This window comes from Pelobates fuscus, chromosome 11 (genome assembly GCF_036172605.1).
Source record: "Pelobates fuscus isolate aPelFus1 chromosome 11, aPelFus1.pri, whole genome shotgun sequence".
In the NCBI taxonomy this organism is placed as follows: Eukaryota; Metazoa; Chordata; class Amphibia; order Anura; family Pelobatidae; genus Pelobates; species Pelobates fuscus.
The window spans coordinates 77,977,312-78,000,789 of NC_086327.1; positions in this window are offsets into that span (position 1 = coordinate 77,977,312).

Below are 23,478 nucleotides of genomic sequence, written 5' to 3' on the forward strand. Positions count from 1 at the left end.
CCCGGAGAGCAGCCTATTTCATTTGGATGTTATATATATATATATATATATATATATATATATATATATATATACACATATACACTGATCAGAAACAACATTGAAAACAACTGACAGGTGAAATGAATAACATTTATGTAGCAAAAACCAATAAAGGTATGGTGGGGGAAAAGTGTCTTTGAAAACCCCTTCCACCTGAAGTCAGTGGATAGTCAATACACAGATCTGCACACCAGTCTCGCCATAAGACTTGCTTTTCCCACAGATATCTCAAATTTGCAGTGATGTAACTACTGCAAAGGCTTTTGGACATATGGACATTAGTTCAACAAAGAATCAAATTTTTGCCTAATTATTCAATTTAACCCCTTCACGACCAGGGTCGGTTCAGGACCGTCATCAGAAAAAGTGCTCCTGGTGTGGAGAGACTGCCTGCAGCCCAGGCAGTTTCCATGCAGCGAATAGGTGTCCATGTATCTGCTTGCAGTGGGACTACCTGTGCAGGCAGTCCACCTGCTGATAAAATAAAATAAAAAAGTCATAACAAAGCAATCAGTGTATAATATATATATATATATTTCTTTGCTGAGGTTACATTGGATGCCAACATGTCTTTGACTTTGCACATCAACTTCGTACCTCTTTCTGGAGACAGTCGTACTGTGCCTGTTAGTGTGTTGAATATGGCCCCCAAATATTTCATCTCCTGAGCCGGCTGTAATTGGCTCTTGTTCTTGTTTATCTTCCAACCATGACGGCATAGGAAACGTAGACAAACCTGCCCATGGGTCTGAAGGGTATCTGTGTCCTCTGCCAAGATGAGGATGTCGTCTAGCTAATGGTAAATGGCTATGCCCTTTTTCCTGAGCTCCGCGATTAAAACAACCAAGACCTTGAGAATGTTCTTGGAGCTGTGCTGAGACCGAATGGTAGGGCTCGGAATTGAAAATGCCCTTGTTCTACCGCAAACCGAAGGAATTTCTGATGTTCTGGAGCAATGGGGATGTGGAAAAAAGCATCTGCCAAGTCTATAGAAATCATCCATTGGTGTGGAAAAACGACCTTTATGATCAATTGAATAGACTCCATTTTGAACTTTCGGATGAGGAGGTGCTGATTTAGTCTGCTTAAGTCTAAGATAGGGCTCCAACCACCTGAAGCCTTTCTGGTGAGAAATAGGTGAGAGTAAAAACCTTGACCTTGCTGTAGCTGAGGAACTGGAATGATGACATTTCCTTCCTGGAGTGTAGAGATGAAATATTTTAAGGCCTGTCTTTTTTCTGCCTCTCCTGGCCATTTGGTCGTTTGAAAGGAGTAAGCTGGAGGGGGTCTGAAGAATTCTAAATGATATCCTCTTCTTCTGATATCCAACACCCATTTGTCTGTGGTGAATAGTTCCCATACGTCTTGGAAGAGTAACAGACGTGCTCCCACTCCTACCGGGGGGGACACACGTCATAAAGATCTGGGATTTTTGTGGAACGAGGCGCCTCTAGATTTACTGCCTCTGGTAGATGACTGACCACCTCTCCAAGGCTGGGATCTTCCATGCTCTCTACCTGGCTTGTAAGATCTGGCATCTCGGAAGGAAAAATAGTCTGGATATCGTTTGGATCGAAAGGAACCTCTTGGTTTACGAAAAGCTCTTTTGCCTTCGGCTGCTCTTTTAATACAATCATCCAAGTTCTCCCCAAACAACATGTCTCCGTGGAAAGGTAATGCACATAAACTAGATTTAGAAGAGGTATCTGCTATCCAGGACCTTAACCATAAAGCCCTTCTGGCTGAAACGGAGAGGGCCATATTTCTGGCAAAGGCCTTAACCAGATCCACCGAAGTGTCAGAAGTAAAGTCTACTGCAAGCTTTATATCTTTGAGACTGTCAAGAAGACTGGATCTACTCCTGCCACTTTGGATGTCTGCCTCCAGATTTTCCATCCAGATCTTTAAAGCTCTGGAAACTGAAGTAAGAGCGACTGCTGGAAGGAGGCCTGTGCCTGCAGCTACGTAAGCCTTGGTGAGGTTTAGATCCATTTTTCTATCGATGGGATCTCTAAATGAGCCTGCGTCGTCAACCGGTAGGGTAGTGTGTTTGGCCAGTCTTACTACGGCCGCATCTACCTTAGGAGCCGAATCCCAACAGCTGGAGTCTTTCCTTTCGAATGGATAAAGATGAGCAACTCTGCCTTGAGATGTCAGCTTTCTACGAGTATTAGACCATTCGTCTTCAATCAGCTTCTTGATTGTCTGATGAGCTGGAAATGTGGCTCTCTTTTTCTTTAGATCTGCGAAATATCTACTGGAAGTAGAAGGTTGTTCCGAGGATACTTCCTTGAGACTCAAGGATTTACGAACTATGGCTATTAAATGATCTACTTGAGCAGGCTCCATGAATTCTGGGGCATAAGATTCTTCTTCTGAAGAGGACAGCCCTTCCCTGTAAGAGTCCATGGACTCATCTGAAGATTCCTCCTGAGAAAACCCGAAGGGTTCAGCGAATCTGGGCCTCTTGTGGGATTTCCCAGCTTCTTTGATGCCCTGGGATACTGCATGCTTGATAAACTCCATCATATCCGGAGTAGGGGCAGTAGTAGAAGCTCCAGCGGCTGTATACAGGCATTCTGCACATAAACGTTTCCCTTCTAGCGGTTTATTGCTGCAGGCTTCGCATCTCTTCTTCATAGGCGACTTGCCTTTGGAAGTTCTGGATGCTTTAATTCCCGTAGAGCTGTCATGATAGGGAAATACAATTAATCCAGGCACTCTTTTGTTTGGTATAAATAGAAAGAGAGAGAGAAAATAATAATAATAATAATAATAATAATAATAATAATAATGGCTTACCTATAACCTTTAGATTGTGACCTTTGTTTATGAACAGATGCCTCAGAGTCTGATGAGAAAGATTTGTCCATCTTCCCTGTTATAATATAGGAAGGAATTGAGATATTTATACCCAAAAAGTATAAAAATTCAATTGTGAAAGAAAAGGGGATGTGCCTTTAAGAAATAAAACCATACCTATGTCACAGAAAAATGGAAGCTTGAAAATAAACAACAAAACTGGAACCAAAGATACTGCAAGAGCTCCCAGATGTCTAGGCAACCTGAAAAAGGTAAAATAACTCAAATTTGGCACCTCTTTAAAGGCGGCTAATGACGTCATCGATTACGTCACCAAGAACCCGGAAGAAACGCCCCGTGCATGCGGGCAATTACTCCGCGCATGTGCAGAAGTCCGCATGACGCGCCCCTCGATCCGCGCATGCGCAGAAACGTCTACAGACGCAGATACCAGTCTGCGCATCAGTGGGGACCGAGGATGACGCGCCCGCAGGCCAGCGCAGGCGCATACTGAAAGGACGCCGCCAAAATGGCGTCCGACCGGAAAAAAGCCCGGTAAAAACAATTTTTTTAAAGGGGAAGAGAAAGGGGAAGAAAAAACAATATATGGCACATACAAAAGAGGTGGGAGGGGAAAACCTGACAGCCATAAGTAATATAATACATGAATATGCATTTGAACTTGATAAGAAGAATCTTCTGAAGATGAGGTTCTTCTGCCACTTCCTGCTACCGCTTGGTTACTGCAGGGAATGTTCCTTATTGGCAATAATTTTCCTTGCTACCCCTAGTGTCACTGCAAGTGGCTCCCGGTCACTAAAGGAGCATCTCCAGGGGGTTATCCTTTGTGCAGGGCCACGTACTGGAGACTTCCCAAGGAAGAGAGGCTGAACTCCCTTGGGGCCGAAGGTAAAAACCCTCAGGTAAGCCAAAGAAAAAAGTGTGTTCACAGTCTATAATGACTGGAGTCCTATGGGATAGGACAGGAAAAAAAAGACTAAGGGACTATTGATGGGAGGGGGTATTTATACCCCTAATTTTAATTCTGTTCCTGTCTAATTAGGGATAGGGAGGAGCTAACCCATTGTTGTGCTGCCATGGATATGGCCAGGAAATATATGTATGTATTATATCTATATATAACATGTATATATATCTTATATACACAATATCAAACTAAGTGTATTTTTATATTTATCTATACATATATTAATATAAAAATACACGTATAATTAAATTACACACGTATATATATATATATATATATATATATATATATATATATATATATATATATACAAGGTCAATGCAATGTATGATCATATAATGTAACCAAACCCCCATTATTTGTTACCTAGGTGAGGTGTTTTTAAATACCGTATATACTCGAGTATAAGCCGACCCGAATATAAGCCGAGGCCCCTAATTTTTCCCCAAAAAACTGGGAAAACTTATTGACTCGAGTATAAGACTAGGGTGGGAAATGCAGCAGCTACTGGTAAATTTCTAAATAAAATTAGATCCTAAAAAAAATATATTAATTGAATATTTATTTACAGTGTGTGTATAATGAATGCAGTGTGTGCGTATGAGTGCAGCGTGTGTGTGTATGAGTGCAGCGTGTGTGTGTATGAGTGCAGCGTGTGCATGAGTGCAGTGTGTGTATGAGTGCAGTGTGTGTGTGTATGAATGCAGTGTGTGTGTGTATGAATGCAGTGTGTGTGAGTGCAGTGTGTGTGTGTATGAGTGCAGTGTGTGTATGAATGCAGTGTGTGTATGAATGCAGTGTATGAATGCAGTGTGTGCAGGGCCGGTGCAAGGATATTTGCCCCCCCCATATGTCCTGACCTCCCCTCCTCCTCCCTCAGTGGTCCTTACCTCCCCACCCCCGTGTTCCTTCACCCCCCTCCCCGGGTGGTCCTGACTCACCCCTCCCCTAGTGGTCCTTACCCTCCCCTCCCCTAGTGGTCCTTACTTCCCCCTCCCCTCCCCTAGTGGTCCTTACTTCCCCCTCCCCTCCCCTAGTGGTCCTTATCCCCCCTCCCTCCCATAGTGGTCCTTATCCCCCCTCCCTCCCATAGTGGTCCTTATCCCCCTCCCTCCCATAGTGGTCCTTATCCCCCCCCTCCCTCCCTCCCATAGTGGTCCTTATCCCCCCTCCCTCCCATAGTGTTCCTTTTCTCCCCCCCTCCCTCCCATAGTGGTCCTTATCCCACCCCCTCCCTCCGATAGTGGTCCTTATCCCCCCTCCCTTCCATAGTGGTCCTTATCCCCCCCCTCCCTCCCATAGTGGTCCTTATCCCCCCCCTCCCTCCCATAGTGGTCCTTATCCCCCCCCTCCCTCCCATAGCGGTCCTTATACCCCCCCTCCCTCCCATAGTGGTCCTTATCCCACCCCCTCCCTCCCATAGTGGTCCTTATCCCACCCCCTCCCTCCCATAGTGGTCCTTATCCCCCCTCCCTTCCATAGTGGTCCTTATCCCCCCCTCCCTCCCATAGTGGTCCTTATCCCCCCCCCTCCCTCCCATAGTGGTCCGTATCCCCCCCCTCCCTCCCATAGCGGTCCTTATACCCCCCTCCCTCCCATAGTGGTCCTTATCCCACCCCCTCCCTCCCATAGTGGTCCTTATACACCACCCCCTCCCACAGTGGTCCTTATACCCCCTTTTTTTATTATTATTTTTTTTATTATTATTATTATTATTTTTTATTATTATTTCTTATTTTATTTATATTTTTATTTATTTTTCGTCCCCCCTCCCTGCTTGATATATGGCAGGGAGGGGGGCTCTCCTTCCCTGGTGGTCCAGTGGCAGTTCAGTGGGGGGGAGAGGGGGGCTGGCAGAGCTGTAACTTACCTGTTCTGCAGCTCCTGTCAGCTCTCTCCTCCTCTGCGCCGTCCGTGCAGCTCCTTCTATCAGCTCACACTGTAAGTCTCGCGAGAGGAGGAGAGAGCTGACAGGAGCTGCAGAACAGGTAAGTTACAGCTCTGCCAGCCCCCCTCTCCCCCAGTCTGTATTATGGCAATGCAAATTGCCATAATACAGACCTTGACTCGAGTATAAGCCGAGTTGGGGTTTTTCAGCCCAAAAAATGGGCTGAAAAACTCGGCTTATACTCGAGTATATACGGTAGTACTATGTAGGATTTGAAATCACTGTTTAGTTAATAAGCGAGTGCACTGGTTTGTGTATTTTGTATTTTGGTCCCAGTAGCACCCTGTAATAAATCCATGAATAAATGCATGTTTAGGTGAGTGCAGCCCTCCTGACCTTGTTTATAATTATAGGGGTCTAGGCCAACCCCTGGGTTTTGCACCCCTCCCTGCCACAGGTGTCTCATTCCAGGATCCTATTTAGCCTTGACTTGCAGAGAGTCCCAGTAAGGAAGCATTTCCCAAGTAAGTGGATTAATCTCATAAGAGCAAGCATTAGGCTGCTAGAGTAGGACCTGCCAAGAATGGGGTACTTTGATGCAGTTGGCAGGCTTATGCAATGTATGATCATATAATGTAACCAAACCCCCATTATTTGTTACCTAGGTGAGGTGTTTTTAAATAGTACTATGTAGGATTTGAAATCACTGTTTAGTTAATAAGCGAGTGCACTGGTTTGTGTATTTTTTATATATATATATATATATATATATATATATATATATATATATATATATATAATATATAATAACTATATATTGGAAGGCAGGGCCTGTAAAAGGGACTCCCCCTCCTACCCAACTTACCTACTTGTCCACACGTACTTCTGGCCTACCCTCCTCTCTCTCTATTCAAATACTCTATTCAAATACTCTATTCAATACTATTTAAGGTAGGCCCACTTATTTACAGGCCTACCACACACGTCGGTTTCGGCACACCTCTACCGACTTTTGATTATTGTGATAAGTATACTCAATAACTATTTCATACTCTACTGAAATTGCCCTGACCACAAATATTGTGTGTGTGTGTGTGTATATACAACCGAAATGAAGAGATGCACTCTCAGGACTTAGCAAATGAAAACAAGGGAATTTATTCCAATAGGTATAACATCAAAGATTAACCGAGAGAGCACTCCCTGTCAGTCCGGTCAGGTACAGAAAATTGAAGCTCCTGTAGGGGATATCCTCCACTCGGCAACGCTACAAGAGAGGTAGGAGGCACACCAGGAAGGGGAGTGCGACAACTAAGGGGGTGGGGGGTGCACCAAGGGACAGGGCGGGGAGGGGAGATAAACACCAAGGGGCAGGGAAAAGAGGGGAGAGGTTAGAAGAACACTAAGGGACAGGGAAGGGAGGGGACCACTAATGGACGGGGAGAGGGTCTGGTTAAGAGGCACATAGGTGAAGATGTTATTTTGGGGGGGGGGGGGGGGCAGAAAAATACATCTTCGCCTATGTACCCAAAATCCCTTGCACCGGCCCTGAATACACTTTTCTACATTTTATATACTCTACATTATATATACTCTTCTTTAGGAGTACGTTTATCTTACATTTCACTAGCACACACGGTACCCACTTTTGAGACCTTCATACCGATCGTATAATTTTGTTTATCGGTATCTTAGCAACACCACATACGTCATCACGCATACCACGGCGCATCACGTGACCGCGGGTTCTCACTTCCGGGTTTGCACGAAGGGAATCAGGGGTTTATTCACAATTGGTGAGTACACTACTATATTTCCTATATATTTAACTTTTATACTTAGGTACATTGACCTTGAGAAAGACCCGAATGGGTCGAAACGTCGGTTAATCTTTGATGTTATACCTATTGGAATACATTCCCTTGTTTTCATTTCAGTCTTGAGAGTGCATCTCTTCATTTCTTTTTATATATTATACGTGTCATTGCACATAGGCTAAAATATGTGATGATTTTTTTTGAAAGGGTGAGTGCCAAGAGATTCATTTCTTTGTATATATGTATATGTATATGTATATGTATATGTATATGTATATGTATATGTATATGTATATGTATATGTATATATATATATATATATATATATATATATATATATATATATATATATATATATATATATATATATATATATATATATATATATATGTATATGTATATATGTATATGTATATATATATATATATATATATATATATATATATAAAAAAGCAGGTAATAGGCGCTCGCTAAAATTGTACAAATAAACGGCAGCAGTGAACCAGCAGGACTTCCCAACCTGCTAATAACCAGAAAGTGCAAAAACAGAGTGGTAGACCGCGCCACAAAGAGTTAGAGAATATTAAATAATGTATACATACATATAAAGTATCCCAACAGTATGTTAGTGGATATAAACCTTGAGGGAAATAAAAAATACAGAACAGATAATAGGGCAATATGCCAATATAAAATAAAATAAATATATAAAATATATGGAAAACCAGTAAAAGGGCTAACTCACACTTTGCAGAGCTACTGAGAGCTCTGCCGTATAGCGCCTGGACGGTATAATCCCCGTCTTAGGATGTAATGATGGAATGTAGTATCCAAAGCTCCACGACCATGCGTAAAAAAACACAAATAAAATCCAATGGTATAGTATGTATAATCAGTAGTAGTAATATAAGAAGTATGTATCCTACTTACAATTTCCAGAGCAATGACTTGCTCTGGTGATGAAAACTAGTGGTGGTATAATCCCCACCAAGGGATATAGACAGGATCCAAAGTGCACCAGGAACAGAAATGGACCAAGGAGAAAAATAGGAAAAAACTGTAACTTTATTACAAAAATATATATTAAAATATAAATAAAAGTCCAGCATCCAATCTCCCACAGTACTTTACGCGTTTCACCCGAATAAGGGCTTCTTCAGAAGTATCAATTTCTTTGGAGGTCCGTCCAAAAGCTTATAAAGCTTGCTAATACTCCAATTGTAGTCCGGTGTGTGCACTTTTCCTGTTTCCGGCAGGTCGCGTACGCCAACCGGAAGTGACGCGCGGCCCGCACGGGGTGATAGGTAGTGTAGTTCGTATGTTGCTATTTGCGCCGATCATCACGTGCGTCGCCAGGAAATGGCGTAACGAGGATCGTGGTGGTAGTTGGGAGTAGTAGTTTAAAGCAATATAGTTAGAAACATACGGTCTCCAATAAGAAAGAAACAATGTTATATTTAAATGGACACATTATGTGTTGAGAAACCTCCTGGAAGACCTATCGTCTCTGGTATAGATTCTGTCCTTTCTAATGTATCAGTGTATATAGATATAATGCTACAACCATATGTTAAATTAAGTCAATCTTATCTGAAGGACACTATAGACCTTTTAAATAAATTAGAAAAAAATTAGTTGGGAAGATGAGTACACACTAATTACCTGTGATGTACAATCACTCTATACCATAATCCAACACAGTAAGGGCAGTAGAGCTGTAAGGAAAATCCTGGAGAGACATAACAATATGGAACTAGAACAAATTGATTTTATTATTGAAGGAATTAGTTTAATCCTGAACAACATTTTTGGTTTAAGGACTGTTTTTACATACAAAACAACGGTACAGCGATGGGGACCAGGTTCGCACCCAGCTATGCCAATCTCTTTATGACCGAGTGGGAGGAGAGAATGGTATGGAGGGGGCATGGCTGGGTGGGTGGAGAGCCTGGTCGCCTATTTTCGCTATATAGATGACCTTCTATTCATATGGAAAGGTCCTTCCACTGCTGCTAGCCATTTTATGAATGTTTTAAATAAAAATGATGATGGTATAATTTTAAAAGCAGATTTTAGCCAGACAAATGTCACTTTTTTAGATCTAGATATTTATATTAAAGATAAAAAAATACATACAAAAACCCATTTTAAAAAAGTACATGACAACAATTTTATTCAAACAGATAGTTGTCACTATAAAAGCTGGCTTAACAGTATCCCAAAAAGCCAATTCCTCAGGCTAAAAATACATTGTTCAGAAGATAATATTTTTGGAATCCAGGCAGATGGCATGAAAGAGAAATTTATTGAAAAGGGATATAATAAAGAGACAATACAAGAAACTATAAAAGAAATATTGAGTATAGATAGAGAGACCTTAATTAAAAATAAAGACCCAAAGAATAAAAAAAGCGAGAATCAATTTATATTACCCATAGTCCTAGACTATAATAACAAAAATAAGCAGATTAAGAAAATTATTAGAAGTAATTGGCATTTACTAAAAGAAGATACTATACTAGGGAAAATTATTCCAGACCATCCAAAAATAGTATTCAGAGGGGCCCCGAATTTAAAAATGCAACTTACAAAGAATTATACCAAACAAAATCATTCAAACACTCTTAATAACTTTTTAAACAACAAAAAATGATTTTTTAAATGTAACTGTTGCGTAGCCTGCAAGAAAACTAAAAAGATGAGTAGACATACACCGAGTTTTAAATCAAATAATACTGGGAAAGATTACGAGATTAAAGATACTATTACGTGTATGAGTAAGAATGTTATATATCTATTGGAATGTCCCTGTGGTCTAGAATATGTAGGGAGAACTATTAGGCCGCTCAAAACCAGAATTGGAGAGCATTTTAGGAATATCGAAAAGGGTTTCAAAAATCACCTTGTTTCCTCTCACTTTGAAATACACAACAATGACCCTCACCTTTTAAAATTAATGGGGATCACAAAATTATCTCAACATTGGAGAGGTGGTGATATGATCAAAAAATTGGGTGGGTCTACTTCTTGGACACACTACACCCCAATGGCTTGAATGCCGAGTTCGACCTTTTTAATTTCCTATAAAGATCTTTTTTATATAATTGACTTTTTAAGATTATTAAATTTCAACTGGTTATCAATAAATATTTTCAACATCTTTTTTATACCATAAATTATATTTTTTTCTATAATGCTCTCATTTTACACCTATTGGTAGTTTATACATTTGATTACACACCTCTCCTATGTATATTTCATATTTGTATTATAATATGCTTTTTTTAGAGTCATACATTTTATCACTGTATAGTGTTATATATTATCAGTTATGTATTATTGTTCATTAATCCAAGTACTTTGGTATATATATATATCGTTAGATATTAATGAATTTTTCTTATAATATCAATTCAGCAAAAGCTTATTTTGCACACTGCTGCCTTTGTAAAAAAGTGAGCAAAGTTGAATAAGCAGAGATTTATGAATAATTTCATTAATTAAATTAGTTCTATGAATCTGTCTATTTATATGAATTCTATTATATATATGTATATCCTTCTATTGAGTACTGACAAATGTGTCCATTTAAATATAACATTGTTTCTTTCTTATTGGAGACCGTATGTTTCTAACTATATTGCTTTAAACTACTACTCCCAACTACCACCACGATCCTCGTTACGCCATTTCCTGGCGACGCACGTGATGATCGGCGCAAATAGCAACATACGAACTACACTACCTATCACCCCGTGCGGGCCCCGTGCGGCCCGCCGGAAACAGGAAAAGTGCACACACCGGACTACAATTGGAGTATTAACAAGCTTTATAAGCTTTTGGACGGACCTCCAAAGAAATCGATACTTCTGACGAAGCCCTTATTCGGGTGAAACGCGTAAAGTACTGTGGGAGATTGGATGCTGGATTTTTATTTATATTTTAATATATATTTTTGTAATAGTTACAGTTTTTTCCTATTTTTCTCCTTGGTCCATTTCTGTTCCTGGTGCACTTTGGATCCTGTCTATATCCCTTGGTGGGGATTATACCACCACTAGCTTTCATCACCAGAGCAAGTCATTGCTCTGGAAATCATAAGTATGATACATACTTCTTATATTACTACTACTGATTATACATACTATACCATTGGATTTTATTTATGTTTTTTTACGCATGGTCGTGGAGCTTTGGATACTACATTCCATCATTACATCCTAAGGCGGGGATTATACCGTCCAGGCGCTATACGGCAGAGCTCTCAGTAGCTCTGCAAAGTGTGAGTTAGCCCTTTTACTGGTTTTCCATATATTTTATATATTTATTTTATTTTATATTGGCATATTGCACTTTTATCTGTTCTGTATGTTTTATTTCCCTCAAGGTTTATATCCACTAACATACTGTTGGGATACTTTATATGTATGTATACATTATTTAATAATCTCTCACTCTTTGTGACGCGGTCTACCACTCTGTTTTTGCACACACATATATATATATATATATATATATATATATATATATATATATGTCCAGACAAAAACACAAAAATATTTAAGGATAGCACTCCAAGGACTTTATATAAAATATAACTTTTATTTACCTTCTAAATAAAAACTATCAACATTTCAACTTGATCCCATCAAGCTTTCCTCAGGACACACTGTGCAAAAAAAACATCCCAACATATAAAGCATAAAACTTAAGACTTACTCACCCCCACCTGTGTAACATCCGACTCCCAGGACGCCCGGACCGGGAATGCCGCGGGCTGCCCGATGTGAGTCTGCAGCCATGTGGTGTCACACTCGATAACGCGGCCAGGGGTTGTTGCCATAGAAACTTGGGTATACAAACAATTATAAATGTAAAAATATATAAAAGCAACCATACTAGCTGCTTCACGGCAGGAGAACAAAAGCTGTGTATATACTTTCTATTAATTTCAATCAGCATAATGACAATCAGAATTATGAACATAATTTCTAAACACGATGTCCTCTTTATTATGAGTCTTGATTTATAGTAAGATCATTGTAATTTTGAATTCCAATATGCAAGTTGCTCTCAGGTTTGTTTCCAATTCAAAATGATCGCTATCCAGAAATTATGTTCATAACAGTGTTACAATGTCACTATTGATACATTTTAAAAATACATATTTTGAAACTGAAATTTTCTACTTCTACTTATAGCCCTATAACTTGCACAAAAAAGCATGTAAACAGTGGGTGTTTTTAAACTCAGGACAACATTTTGAATCTAGTTTTTTTTCATTAGCTTTTGTAGATAAGTACAAGTCAAAAAACATGTTTTATTTTTCACCATATTTTTTTATTTTTTTTAAAGTAAATTATATGACATGATACAAATAATGGTATGTAAAGAAAACCGGTATACATTATTAGTATTTGCATTCTGCGTGTAGGATCCCCGAACGTTCCTGACAAATAATGAGACAAAAACGTGATTCTTTGTTGAAAATTAAGCACCTAGCCATGATGTCTGCATTTAAAAACATCTGTGAATAAATGGGTCATTCTGAAGAGCTCAAATGGAAGAAAAGAAATATCCAGGCACACCTGAGGTTTCTTCTAAAAGGTAGTTTTTTCTTATTTGAAACAAGTATGCGCATTACACTCTTGTTTGTTTGTTTTTTGTGCAAATTCTGAAGAGTTCATTGAATTCAAGCATGATACTGTGATAGGATGCCACCTTTGTAATACAGTTAGTTTGTGAAATCTCATCCCTGCTAGATGTTCCATGGTCAACTGCAAGTTCTTGGAAACTGGAACAGCAGCAACTCAGCCAAAAAGTGTTAGACCACATAAAGTCAGAGAGCAGAGTCACCGACTGATGAGGCGCATGGTGCGTAAAAGTCACTAATGCTCAAAAACTGTGCAGTGGGAGCTTCTTGGAGTGGGTTTCCATACCCAAACAACTACAAGCAAGCCTCACATTACCAAGTACAAGCATTAGATCAAGTGGTGTAAAGCATGCTATTGGACTCTGGAGCAGTGGTTATGTGTTCTGTGATGAATCACAGTTCTCTGCTTGGCAGTCTGATGAGTCTGGGTTTAATGGATACCAGGAGGAGAATGCTACTTACGGTGTATGACAATCTTAATGCTTTAGCATACCAAGATGTGTTGGACAATGCTTTGCTTCCAACTTTGTTGGAACAGTTAGGGGAAAGCCCTTTTCTATTCCAGCATGACTGTACACCAGTGTGCAAAGCAAGGTCCATAGAGACATTGTTGGGTGAGTTTGGTGTGGTGGAACTTGACAGGCCCACACAGAGCCCTGGCCTCAATACCATTGAACACCTTTGGGATGAACTTATATGGAGATTGTGAACAAGGCATTCTCATTCAACATCAGTGCCTGATCTTACAAATGCTCTACTGGATTAATGAGCAAAAAAATCTAAATAAACACTCCAAAATCTTGTGGAAAAATCTTCCCAGAAGAGTGGAAGCATTTACAGCTGCAACATGGGAACAACTACATGTGTATTTAAAATGCAATGTCATAAAAGTCCTTGTTGGTGTAATAGTCACATAACCCAATACTTTTGTATGTATAATATATATGCGATGACTTATGATCATGATCATGGGAACAACTACATGTGTATTTTAAATGCAATGTCATAAAAGTCCTTGTTGGTGTAATAGTCAGATTACACCAATACTTTTGTATGTATAATATATATGTGTTATAAAAAAAAAAAAATATATATATATATATATATATATATATATACAGGGAGTGCAGAATTATTAGGCAAATTAGTATTTTGACCACATCATCCTCTTTATGCATGTTGTCTGACTCCAAGCTGTATAGGCTCGAAAGCCTACTACCAATTAAGCATATTAGGTGATGTGCATCTCTGTAATGAGAAGGGGTGTGGTCTAATGACATCAACACCCTATATCAGGTGTGCATAATTATTAGGCAACTTCCTTTCCTTTGGCAAAATGGGTCAAAAGAAGGACTTGACAGGCTCAGAAAAGTCAAAAATAGTGAGATATCTTGCAGAGGGATGCAGCACTCTTAAAATTGCAAAGATTCTGAAGCGTGCTCATCGAACAATCAAGCGTTTCATTCAAAATAGTCAACAGGGTCGCAAGAAGCGTGTGGAGAAACCAAGGCACAAAATAACTGCCCATGAACTGAGAAAAGTCAAGCGTGCAGCTGCCAAGAGGCCACTTGCCACCAGTTTGGCCATATTTCAGAGCTGCAACATCACTGGAGTGCCCAAAAGCACAAGGTGTGCAATACTCAGAGACATGGCCAAGGTAAGAAAGGCTGAAAGACGACCACCACTGAACAAGACACACAAGCTGAAACGTCAAGACTGGGCCAAGAAATATCTCAAGACTGATTTTTCTAAGGTTTTATGGACTGATGAAATGAGAGTGAGTCTTGATGGGCCAGATGGATGGGCCCGTGGCTGGATTGGTAAAGGGCAGAGAGCTCCAGTCCAACTCAGACGCCAGCAAGGTGGAGGTGGAGTACTGGTTTGGGCTGGTATCATCAAAGATGAGCTTGTGGGGCCTTTTCGGGTTGAGGATGGAGTCAAGCTCAACTCCCAGTCCTACTGCCAGTTTCTGGAAGACACCTTCTTCAAGCAGTGGTACAGGAAGAAGTCTGCATCCTTCAAGAAAAACATGATTTTCATGCAGGACAATGCTCCATCACACACGTCCAAGTACTCCACAGCGTGGCTGGCAAGAAAGGGTATTAAAGAAGAAAATCTAATGACATGGCCTCCTTGTTCACCTGATCTGAACACCTATTTGAGAACCTGTGGTCCATCATCAAATGTGAGATTTACAAGGAGGGAAAACAGTACACATCTCTGAACAGTGTCTGGGAGGCTGTGGTTGCTGCTGCATGCAATGTTGATGGTGAACAGATCAAAACACTGACAGAATCCATGGATGGTAGGCTTTTGAGTGTCCTTGCAAAGAAAGGTGGCTATATTGGTCACTGATTTGTTTTTGTTATGTTTTTGAATGTCAGAAATGTATATTTGTGAATGTTGAGATGTTATATTGGTTTCACTGGTAAAAATAAATAATTGAAATGGGTATATATTTGTTTTTTGTTAAGTTGCCTAATAATTATGCACAGTAATAGTCACCTGCACACACAGATATCCCCCTAAAATAGCTAAAACTAAAAACAAACTAAAAACTACTTCCAAAAATATTCAGCTTTGATATGAATGAGTTTTTTGGGTTCATTGAGAACATGGTTGTTGTTCAATAATAAAATTAATCCTCAAAAATACAACTTGCCTAATAATTCTGCACTCCCTGTGTATATATATATATATATATATATATATATATATATATATATATATATAAATGTGTGTTTTTTGTGTGATAGAGATTGATTAAAGGGATATTTAAGGACTCGGGGAATCCCTAAGGACTGGGGAATGGCCATCTTAGAAATAGCAGGATTACACAAACACACAGCTACACACACTGCTGCTCAGACAAATACAATTGCAACACATGCTGCTTCCCACACTGTTACACAAACACACACTGCTGCTAATATTGTTCCCACAGTATTACACACACATACTGCTACCCACACTTTCCACATGCACTTCTACATACACTGCTGCCCATACTGATACAACCCACACTGTTGTAAACAGTAAACACTGCTACATAAACTATTACACATACTGCTACACACACAAGCACACATACTGCTACACACATACTTAAGGATGCTCTCATTGAGAAAATATCTGGAAGTTTTGCAACTTTCTTGAGTGTTGTAGGATTGTTGGTCACGCCTGCCATATTGTTAAGGCAAGCCAGCTCCATGAAAAGGAATAGAGAAAAACAGGCATCCAGCAGTACAAGCAAGATGAAGGGGCTATGTGGAATTCCACTTTAGAGATGCTGGAGCACATTCTGAAGCCACGAAGGCTACTCATGCGATTACTTATGATCATTTCATTGGGATCACTAACCCCTTAGCCAGGAAGGATTGGTCAATGATTGGGCAACTAATGACTCAAGGAGCAACTAATGTTCAAAGAGCACATGGAGACTTGTCTCAAGTTAAGGCATGCCTCCATGTGTTACCCAAGAATCAAGGGCAAGCTAGCCCCTTGCATGAATTTTCTGACCATTTGGAGAGATACATTAATCCTAAAGGTGCAGGATGTCCAAAGGCAGTGAGCGGTTCATGTCACTTGAGGAAGAAGGATATTGTGGCAACTTTAACTAGCAGCAGCTAGTCAATCCCCTGTCAATCCACTGGAGCAGCTGCTTTTTAGGAGGAGGCCATAGATAGTTTGGTGGGACCAACTAAACTTCCCTCATGAAAAAAGTAGCGCCCCAGGGATGGTGAGGACTTACTTTGGCAAAGCTCATTGGCCCCCTATTGCAGATCCTTTGAGGTTTTGGTAGGATAAGAGAGATGTGTGGCCTACTCTCTCTCCCTGGTAGCCCAAAATCTCCAGTCTCATCCCTCAACCACATCAATTGATTTTCTGTTACTGGCAATATACTGTGTCCTTAGAACTCACAACTGGCACCACAGCTCGTGGAGCAAATGGCATTCCTAAATTTAAATCGGACAAAAGTTTAGTTACCTCACTCTCAGATTTGATACAAATTGAACTTCACCTGTAACCTCCTGATCCAGTGTTCCCATCTGTCATGCTAAGATCATTGATGAGGGTATGATGGCTGGTCATTTACTAATTTTGAATAATTGAACTTGTGGATAATTTAATTTTAATGTTAGTAATTATTCACAGGAGCTGACATGCGTGATACATTCAGGTCATCAATCACAATTTGTTTTTCATGATGCATGCTGTGTTTGCTGGCAAATATTGCATTCGCAGCATTGCTTGGCGATGGTGCTACTAATAATATTTATTATCATTATTTTTTAATTAATTTAAGTTCTACAAATCATTTTGTGGAGTTTGTGCTAAGAATAGAGTAGGTACTGTTAAATGCTTTAGTTAGGTAGGTAAATGGTTCCGCTACATAAGCGCCACCACAATATGCTGACTAAACTTGCGCAGAACAAAACATTTTGATTCTTTCGAAACACTTCTGGCTGAATATTTTTTTCAGGATTGCACAAATCAGTTCATGCCGCTGTTCGGCTCAGACGAATCGTACAAAAAAATTTGGGGAAAATCTTCAAGAAGCCGAAAAAAACAATAATGAAGGAGGTGGCCGTGCTAACATGCAAAAATGGCTACAATACTGCTTGGTCTAAAATCAGACATTTTTGCAATGACAATTTGACAGAATTAGATTATTATATATCTGGATTAAAAAAAAAAGGTGTAAAGTGAGATAACTTAGAATGTTAGGATGAGACAACATTAGAATGATTGATTGTAATCTATTTCTTTTTGCTATCTTTCATTAAAAAAATTTGGAAAACGTGAATAATTTAAAAATGAAAATAGGGAATTTAATAAAAATTAAAAAGTCAGTGGGCAATTGACTATACACTTACCCCTTAAACCTTGAAAAGAGCAAAGCTTTTCTAAACTCCCAGTCTGTAGCATAAGCGACCATCTTTCATATATATACATTTAAAATAAAAACCGTGCCCAAAAAACAGAAGAAGACATTTAGTTGGATTTTTTTTTTTTTTTTTAATATGAAAGGGTGGAATGGGTAACTGTTTCATCAGTTGACCACTAACTTTTTCCTATAATTGTAATAAATCCCTTATTCTCAAATTAAATGACTGCTCCAGCTGCTCCCACTTTTTTTAAAATGACTTTCATTGTAGTTGTTTTTGCCTGCCTTGCTGAATCTTGCATTCCTGCTACCTCTAGAGATGCAGTTGGGGAAGCTGATGGTAAGGCAAGGCTTTTTTTTAACACTGAAAGATGGTCAAGCATGCTACATACTGGTTGCGTGGGAAAGCTTTGATGTGAGTGGGTCGTCAATTGCCCATGTTCACTTACTTATTCCTTAGAAGAAAAAGTGACCAATCTTCAGTGTGGAAAAAGCAGTATTGTATCAGCTTCTCCCAACTGTGTCAGTGGAGGTTACAGGCACCACAAGACCCAGTCAAGCTGGGCAAAACCATAATGAAAGTTATTTCATGATTTATTTATTTTATTAAAAGGTGCATGTGTACTTAATTTATTATTACAATTATTATTATTATTATTATTATTATGGGGGTGAACAAGGTAATGGACACCAGCACAACCACCCTCACCACATTTTAGAATATTGTTTTCCACAAACAGTTAAAAAAAACCTGCCACACACAGTGTCGACAGGGATTGCTTTTGCAGTAAACTGCAGCCACACACTCTGTACATTACTGAGGGATGAAGCTCGTAATTCTGAAAGCACAAACTATGCTGCCTGCCATAGTGATTTCTTGTTCTGCTTCTTCTTTCGGTAATACAGACCTGTCTTTGCAGAAGAAACCTCATACTGTCACTAGTGAAGTGATCCTTCACTCTCCTCCCATTCACTTCCTTGATAACAATTTGCACTGTGCAGGCCAACATTCTTGGAGACACAGAAAGTGATCCAAAACTTTGCCTTGTTGGCTCAATACATTAGCTCCCACCCTTTGCTTTGTGTCTGCTGAAGATGCAGGCAAATTTGGATTGGTGGCAGTGGAAGCTGTCACAAACACTAGCCTCTACACTAGCACTTGCTTGAAAGCAGATGGTGGTGATAGTTGTGTTACTTTTGGTGACAGAGACATTGATGATGGGAGAGCAATTTGTGCCAGTGGCAGAGGCAGCTCAACTTCTCCATTGGATGAACTGATTTTACAGCAGATACAAATGGACTTGGAGATGAAGGACAAGATGCAGGAAACAAGTGTACACTTGCTGCTGGAGGAAATACTGTGTTGCTGTCTGTCTTCTGCACACTCTCCTCTTCTAACTCATCATAGGCATAGTCAAGTAGCTCCTGGGTCAAAGATACAAATCTGTTTATGGCAGATTCCTATAAATACAGCACACCAAACCATACAAATATTATCGCTATATCGATGATATCTTCATAATTTGGACTGAAAGTGAAGAAAAACTGATACAGTTCCATGACTCTTTTAACACATTCCATTCATCAATTAAACTAAAAATGGAATATTCCACTAGATCTGTGAATTTTCTGGACACCACTGTGACATGTAACAATGGCACAATCCACACCTCGGTTAACAGAAAACACACAGACAGGTGCAGTTACCTTCACAGCTCCAGCTTCCACCCCTCCCATACTAAACAGCCAAGCCACTAGGTACCATTGCATATGCTCTGATCCTAACGACCGTAATTCCCATCTAAATGTACTCTTCCAGTCTATGAGACAGAAAGGCTACAAACCAAAGACTATTACCAAACAAACCAACTCTGCTTTAAAAACTCCACGCATGCGTCTGCTACAGTACAGATAGAAATAAATATCTACACAAGTGCCACTTTTGGTCACCTACAACCCAGCTCTTGATGAAATACAGAAAATCATCAAAGACCTACAACCAATGTTAACAGAAGATGAAACTCTGAAAATCATGTTCTCTGAAACACCCATTTTGACCTTCAGACAACCACCAAACCTCCAACAAAAATGAATCAACAGGAAGCTACTCACTGAAAGTAAGAATAAAGAAAATGGGACCAGTCAATGCAAAAAACTTGCTGTGCTGCAAACTGTGTCAACACATATGCACAGACAACACAGCCACACAGAACAATACAACCTGGTTCATACTCCTGCACATCTAGCAATGTGGTATATATTGATTTGGGTTTCCTGTCCCACTACCAACACTTTACATGAACACTCCCCCACATTATCTTACTGTTCTGTCATATGTATCAACATTTTAAAATGCATTCCAATATGTTTATTCTATCAATATACAAAGTACTATGTGTAGACCTATGCATGCATGCTTATATATATGACTGTGCATTTATATTTGTGTATATGAGTTCATGTGCATGTATGTATATGTGTTTATGTGTATGCAGATAGTGGATAGAGCACTCCAGAGGTCTTGTTTAAAGATTATTTATTCGGTGTAGAAAAATCAACGTTTTGACCCTCAGGTCTTTATCAAGATACTAAAACATGTACAACAGTGACAATATATACCATAACCAATAAAGGAGTAATCACTAACCTGAAAAGAGCTGTGTATCCCCAAGCCATGTGTAACCGCTAATGTGTGATTGCAAAAAATCCCGTGGTGATCCTGTCGGTGAGTGATGACGTCACCCGAGGTGCGACCGGAAGAGATCGTGGATGTGCGTCTAGGTAACCAAGGAAACCACTTGTGACCGGACTTATGTGATGAATACGACATGGCAGCAGTTAAAAGAGTATGGACGTAAAAACTGGACTGCTAATGGAGCTGGATATCACTGTGGAGATGTTTTATATGCAAAAGATAGCTAGCTGTGTGATATTGATTATTGCAGGTTACTTCATATTGTATAAAGAGGTGAACTTGGTCTGAGAGAGAACAGTATGAAAAAGGTGTAGAAGAATACGTGTGTTGTGTGGGCTGAAGATCTGTGAGGAAATCCTGGTGGAAGGAGTGTGAAGTGAATGAAAATGTGTATATGTATAAACAAAACGTGATCAAACCAGAACGTGACCGCAACAACTAAATAAGTGAATAAAACGGTGGAGGGTGATCTAGTGATCCTATGTACATGAGTCAGAGTGAGTGTATATGAAAATGATAGAGAGGGTGAAGAGCAATGAAGCATGCAGGAGAAAGTGTAAGTGGGTGGACATTAAGTTAAGTCCACTGCTGAGTGTGTAGTGACAAAGTGAGAGAGAAAGAAGAAGACAATAGAAAAATGATGAGAGACTAAGAAAACCTAATAAGCAAAATTAAACATAGCTTCCATATATGCAGCAGGCTATAAATACACAGGATACCGTCCAGCAGTGCATAAGTGGCATGTATCAATGCCAAAAAAGTGATAAATAGCGTCATGATGCAAAATTTGAGCAACTGGCTAAACGGAGAGATCAAAAAAAGCAAAGCGAATTACATGCTAAAACAAAAATATGTGTTTATGTGTATGTATATGTACATGTGTTCATGTGTTCATGTGTTTATGCGTTTGTATATGTTCGGTGTAATAGTTGTCATGCATTTGTTTCATGTTCCACTTTTTGGAGATTTGGATGCTGTCTAATCTGTAGACAGTTCTCTATATTGTGGCAGGAGATTGTAGTTTTGAAATCTGAGATTTGTAAATTATCTGGTGAACAAATTTAGGATGGAACTGCTGCAAAGCCACTACAGCAGAGACGTACTAGGAATGGCAGATGGATTACTGTAGGATCTGGTAGACTTAGAGTTGTGGATAAAAGGCAAATTGCACAGTCTGTTGCTCTACATAATTCATTTTCTGCACTTTCAGAGTGTAATGGTGTTATGGAGACATTCTCAGGCACCAGGTGTAGTGGTGTTATGGAGACAGGCACTGAGGGTAGTGTTGTTTTTGAGACAGGCTCAGGCAATGAGGGCAGTGGTGTTGTGGAGACAGGCTCAGGAAGTGAGGGTAGTGGTGTTGTGGAGGCAGGCTTGGAGACTATGGTAAGGCCTAATAAAAAGCAGTTGTAGTTGGGGGATTCCATCATAAGATGTGTGGAGATGAACAATGGAGGTCTTGTGAGATGTCTTCCCGGAGCTACTGCTCACAGAGACAGGAGACGTATTTGTAATATTGTTAAGTGAGCAAAGCAGGAAGGGGAATTGGATGTACTTGTCCATCTAGGGACAAACGAATAGGCTTGCAATGAGGTTTCAGAGGTTAAGGAAATTTTTTGTGTTTTTGCCAATGATATACGGCAGGTTGCTTCCACACTGTCATTCTCTGAAGTTCTGCCTGTGCAGAACGACAGGCAGATGCGTATTAGGGACTTTAACTTGTGGCTTGGTGAATGGTGTCAGAAGCAAGGATTTGGCTTTATTTCTCATGGTAGCTCTGTTTGGAATAGATTGGTTTGCATCTTTCTCAAAAGGGAACAAATGTCCTCAGTGAGCAGTTCAGAGGTTTTGCTAGGATGTATTTAAACTGGAGGGCGGGGGGCAAAAGGGTTATAAAACATCAAGCCAATTTCCCCCCAAAACAAGGACAGTAGGTGCCTGTTGCACGTGTGTTAAAAAATGATAAGCTTAGAGTCATGTTTACAAATGCTCGCAGTTTAGGGAATAAGATCCATGAACTTGTGGCAATAATGGCAACTGATAATGTAGATTAAGTCGCTGTTACTGAGACATAGCATAATGAGAAAAATGACTGGGACATAGCAATACCAGGGTACTCTTTATATAGAAAAGACAGGGAAGGCAAGAAAGGGGGAGGGGTGGCCCTGTATGTGAAAGATAGGATAAAATGTAGCCTAATAAAAGTTAGTGAGGCAAACGTAGAGTCTGCTTGGGTTACGTTAGAATTTGGTAATCACACAGTAACTCATGTAGGTGTGATTTATAGGCCCCCAGGACAGTTAGATAATCTACTAGTTGAGGAAATAGCTAAAATGACAATGAAGGGGGAAGTTATCATCATGAGTGACTTTAATCTTCCTGATGTGAATTGGAAAACAAAAATAGCTGCTTGTACCAGGAGCACACATATTCTAAACTCCCTACTGGGATTGACTCTAAAACAAGTTGTTTAGAAGCCAACTCGTAAAGAGGCCATACTAGATTTAGTGTTAACTAGTGTTGTCGCGAACCCAAAATTTTCGGTTCGCGAACGGCGAACGCGAACTTCCGCAAATGTTTGCGAACCGGCGAACCGCGCGAACCGCCATTGACTTCAATGGGCAGGCGAATTTTAAAAACAACAGGGACTCTTTCTGGCCACAATAGTGATGGAACAGTTGTTTCAAGGGGACTAACACCTGGAC